The sequence below is a fragment of the Haliotis asinina genome, chromosome 6 (assembly GCF_037392515.1).
Source record: "Haliotis asinina isolate JCU_RB_2024 chromosome 6, JCU_Hal_asi_v2, whole genome shotgun sequence".
In the NCBI taxonomy this organism is placed as follows: domain Eukaryota; kingdom Metazoa; phylum Mollusca; class Gastropoda; order Lepetellida; family Haliotidae; genus Haliotis; species Haliotis asinina.
The window spans coordinates 66601879-66607878 of NC_090285.1; positions in this window are offsets into that span (position 1 = coordinate 66601879).

Below are 6000 nucleotides of genomic sequence, written 5' to 3' on the forward strand. Positions count from 1 at the left end.
ACAGTGGATCATTTACTGATATGAAGGTTGGCAGTTTAGGTGGTACAGAAATAGAGATAAATCATTTTGGAAAGATCAGATATCTGACTGGCTCAAGAACCCTCACATTGTACATAATTTATGTGACTAACACTTGTTCCGATATCTCCCTGCAGAGAGGTTTCTCTTCAGAGTACAAGGTATGGTTTCAATGTTCTTAGATACAATAGTAATAGATGCATGCAGTACTGCAATAAGGCCTGGTTTACAGGACATTCATTTGAAGGCTTGTCTGTGAATGAATTGCAGTAAAGATGTGTGATATATATTGAATTTGTGATGATGAGAGTGAATAGAGTACATGAAAGTATATGTACACTTGCATGTGTAGTTTTTGTAAACATATGTGACATATGTGAATTATTTACTTTGTGCTGTCATTCTAGCTGACATCAGAAGTCTGAGATGGGCACAGAATTTGTTATATAATGATTATATATTTTAATATCCTTCTCATCTGTGCAGTTAACTGTATCTCTTTTTCATTATGATAATTACCCAAGATGCATAATTGATAAGAATATTGGCATAGTTTATTGGAAGGATACAATGTCTAACAAAGCAGTTCAGTCAAGTGAAACCTGAGAGTAATAGAGAGAGAAATCTGTGATAAGTTTGTGATACAAGTAATGGAGATTTCACTTCTTGTGGAGTGTACCCAGGTCAGAGGTATTAAAGTGGTTTAGCACATGATAGAATGGACACACCTCTCATCTGGTTATTAAAGACACTATGTATCATACAGGAACAGTTGGGAACTTTTCTACCATTCACTTTGCCATTTTTTGAATATACACTATATGTAAATGTATCCAGTTTTGAACATGCATTGCAGACAAGAGCTGTATTTTTGGTCATTTTGGAACAGCCTTTAGAACAATTGAATACTTGGCAACTTTTCAGCAAGTTGTAACTTTTTCAGTTATGATCTCAAAGAAATCAACCAGGATAACATACAAGAAATCTTTTGAAATCCAGTTTCATGAAAAAATAACATGAACTTGTAGTGGCCTTCACAGGGCAAAATAAAGTTTCACCACAGATGATGTTAAATTTTAAAATTATTTTAGTTGTCAAACTCATATTTTCACATGGCAAACACATAGTGTCAAATTTTCGTGTCATTTGTGCACCATGTCTCTATCGGTGCTTTCATGTGACAATTTCGGTGACTGCAATTGGTTGTTTCTGAGCAACATGGGTTTGACAACACTCCAAAGTTTGATTGAAAGTTTGGTGAGAATGAAGACTGATATATTTCTCCACAGCAGTTTGACAATTCTGAACTGGTGTTGTTGGAATATTTACATTCTCAAATGTGAGTTTGATGATATCTGTTGTGAAAATTGAATTTGCCGTGTGAAGGCTGCATGATGGAGGGCCCACACCATTTGGCTACTGCAGCACTAAAAGCTATTGCAGGTGACATAGCTTAGTAACTTGATTATAGTATCACAAAGACTGCTACAAGAACATGGGCACTGAAATAATGAATTAATTTGAATTATAAAATTGGAACACAATCAGGTTGCACAGGACTCCTTATGTCTTTTTTTTTATGTCTCTGGCGTTTTTATTTCACCACCTACAAGAAATCTTTGAAAATAAACTGCACACCAGATTATTTAAAAGATGGATGAGTGCACAATTATCTTGTCACAGAAGATATTTTGTCATTTTCCTGTGCTGTTTAATTCACTGTGTGCATTTCTATGAAAAAAAAAATGTACATTACTGGGTCTGAACAGTTACAGTAGTTCACACTGCAGGGCATTTGTTTAGTGACGAATTAAGAACTCATGTCCATTATCAGTATTATATTGATATGTTGGATTATGTTGGATGTTCAACATCAAACATCATATATATTTATGGTTTCATATTGCATTCATGATAAGAATAGTATGTCAAGTGTGATGACAGGTATGTGTGAAAAACAGGACTAGTAAACTTGGTTTTGTTCATGATTTCTACAATATGAATTTTCTTAACAATCATAGTCTAGTTCTCTGTTTCTTCTTGAAAAATGTCCCAACTGGATGGCAGACTGTGCATTATGTTCTGTGGATGATATTTTGTTCTGCCTGTCTGTTTTGAAATAAGTCTGTTATATTTATTTTTAAGGATGTTAACAATAGCTTTTTTAGCTGAGAATGACCTGTGACCATGTGAAGTTACTATCTGAATTTCAAGCAAGAACGCCAATATCAGTAGGTTCAATCACTTCAAGGTTTGTGGTTTTTGTCTGTTTGAGGACAAAAGGAAAACTCAACTGGGATATGGGCACCATTGCTGGCAGCCAACTGTTTTCTCTTCTTTAGCTAAACTATAGAGTATAGTTTTGCTGAAAATTACAAGACAAGTATAGTCATTCAGATGTTGTGCCTTAGTCTTTTCATCATGTCTTTTGATTTGTCAAGTAACATTTAGTAGGGCAGTAACAACGCATCAAACTATCGATGGATTGCAATTGTTGAGTCTCTAATACCAAATAGATGGTAGGAACAAAAAACTATTGATGCATCGATATTATGTGAGACTATCAATAGTTCAGTAATGGACCTATGTTGATAACTGTGCAGTGGAAAATACAGTACTGCTAGACACATATTAGATGATCCTGCGCACTAAACGCATTTGTGACAAGAGAGGCGGTACAACGAATTGGGTGAGTACACTTGGCTGCTACAGGTAGCTTGACGGTTATGCATGTGCAGTACATGCTAACCGTGACATGAAATCAACACCGCTACTGATTAAAACCTGTCTCGCTACTGTGTAACACGTGTCTTGCTACTGTACTGTTTGAATGCTAACCATTTCTCTGGAACCGGTTATATAAATTTCCAAGACATGTATTCCCGGACGATCACCAGCGGAATTATGGACGAAAATCAGCCGTACAGAGAAATAGGAACAAAATTATGGGATAAAAATATTTCCCCCTTGCTACTCTGATTCAGCCACCACCATTCAGTAACAGATAACTTTGTAACATATTAGAAAGTTAAATGAAACACAATTAACTATATGTAGTTATTATCTATTTAATGTTTAGCAGACGAAAAGTCAACTTTACCCATTAAAACAACACCACATATTCCTTCGAATGATAAGACTGCAATTTCAGGCATAAGATACTGATATTCCACGCTAACCGTTAGTTAAGACAATAGTTGTTTCCCTATCAATTATCACTTCGATATTACATTTAACATTTTAAGTTCATGTCTCTTGATGATGTTGTATGGCAATAGAGTTGTAGCATGCATTCAGTAGGTGAAACTGATCAATTAGCTGATCAATATTACCATCATGTTATCAGGTCCAAAAATAACCCACTGAGTACTTAAAGCTGACTGGCAGTATATTGATTAGCTATGAATGGACAGTTGAATAATATGTGTGTGTGTGAATATTTGCCCTAGTTAATTCCTTTTGTTTTGTAATTATAACGTAAAACTGTACTTATGCAGAATAACAATGCCAGTTTTGTACTTGGATAACAGTAGTAATAATATTCATGAATGCATTCACATTCTAATGATTAGGAAGGTAAATGCCTGCACATTTTATACATTCATTATCAACCAGTTTTGAAAGTGTCATTTTGTCTGGTATTTTATTAATCAACATCATTATTTTAACAGATGTAATGTTATTGTACGAACAAAGTATTAAAATACTCGTAAGTTTGGAATGAAATATAAATTTGAAAAATCATCTGTTAACTCAGGGAGTGCATGGATAACTAAGAAAGCACCAGAAACCTGTAGGTGTACGTTTGAGTCCCCAATTGCCCCAATTATGTGTGTAGGTGTGTCAGCACTGTCCCTCAAGGACAGGTGTCATGGCGCTGGTCAACAGTGGGGACCTGCATCTCTCCAACCTTCCTTTCATGGGATGCAGGCATTTTGTTATATGGACTGAAATAATGTTCTCACTGTGGCATTAATGAAACATAAAACTATGTAGATGACAACTTTTTTGTTTATTGCATACAGTGACGTTTCTTACATTGTTATTGAGTAAAAATATTTACATTGAAACTTGCTCTGTGACACCAATAAACAAGGTATCATCCATGCAGTTGTACATTTTAGTTTTGACAACTGTAGAATGACAAGAAACAAATGATTGTGGCATTGTCCCTCACTGATTGTCACATGTCTTGAATATGTGTGGTAAGCAAAATGTAAGTTGTTTTTAAAAACAGATTTTCATTTTTAGTTTTACAATCCTTTGTTGTTTGTCTGTTTGCTTTTGTATGTAACAAGATGTTACCAGAAATGTGGATTGTTATTTCATTATCATTCAGTTGTAAGGTTTTACCAGAAAGCCAAATGCCAAATTCATGCATACTGAATCTATTTCTGTTATATATATATACTGAACAGAAAAGAAATGCAACTCTTGCTTTTTGTCAAGTTTCTAAACAGAAGGCCTAAACATGAATGCTTACATTTGTGAGATTTCATTTTTTCGACACTTGTTCTTTTGCTGTTCAGTATATTTACAGACATCTCATGCATGTGACTGTATGTGTAGTCTTCTATTACTTCTATGCAAAGTATATAAAATATAAGAATGTTGTTTTTTCACAAAACATATTTTTTTCAAATACATTGCATATACAGGCACTACATTTCAAAGAAAATAAAAGCTGTTTTCCCTTAGTTAATGTAATTCTTCCAGTTACTGTGTAATGTGGGATATAAAATCAGGTTTGTAGATTGTTTGTGAGTAGACTACTTGCAACATCAAGGTCACAATTAAGAAAATACAGTGCTGTATAATAAAGTATACTGAACTATGATAGAAAAATTACATGGTTGCCTGTGGCTTCACTACATGAAACCCAGTAAATGAAGTGAATTTAATTCTTGGGGTATGTCATGGCATTGCCTTGAGACTAACATGACAGAAGAGCAACAACATCTGTTTTGACTGCAGCATACTGATAAATGATACATGCTGAGAAACAGTTGTACATGTAGTAATGCAATTATAGGAAGTTCGTCATTCCTCTGTCCACAGTCGACCATAATCCAAGAGCACTAACACCTACCTCTGACAATAATGTGATGAAGCACAGACATCGTTTGAAAATAGTTTGGATAAGTCACCGGTCATGAGAGATGGTTTACATCATGCAGTATTACTTTCCAGCTAATTTATAATAATTGATTATTATTATAAGAAAAGTATTTCACTGGAAACTGAAGTGGATGTGCTATCTTCTTGACAATAATGAAAGAACTATGTTTTCTGAACAGTCATAACATTTTTTTCAGTATAACGTGTCCTAGCATCAGCAAGGGTATTAAAATTATGCTTATTCATATTGTTCATGGCTGTTTTCATCATGCATTAGTCAGCAGTCTGATGCGCCATGTGGTGGTGATATTGCTTAAATACTTATGTTTTGCCAGATTAATAATGGCAATCTCAATGAGATCACTAGAAGGTTTCTGTGACCTGTTTTCTATGATTAGCATGTTGGTATCCTGCTGCACCAGTCAGAATAAGAGAGGTCATATTTGGTTTTAATTCCTCAATATGTCTTTAGAAAGTTGTTGAAATAGCTGATAAGGATCCTATTCTCCCTTAAAGTCGTACTCAAATATGTTTCAAAGGCATATTAGAGTTAGTAAATATTTTCACAATCCAGAAGTAGTGTTATAAAATGTTCAAAATGTACATAATATGGTTACCAAGGTAACTCAAAGTGCAGTGTTGGGGCATTCAAGAAAGGGTTTAGTTCTGCCTTTGTCTTTGCATCTATTGCAAACACTGTTTCTAGTTTAAGACATATTCTTGTGTCCAAATATGTTCCTCACTTCTGAAACTCAGAATGTGCTTTTAATGTTCCCAGCATCACATTGCTTTTCATGTCATATATATCTGAACTATTTTCCTACATATGTATAACGCTACTCTTACCGCAAAATTCTGTTCATA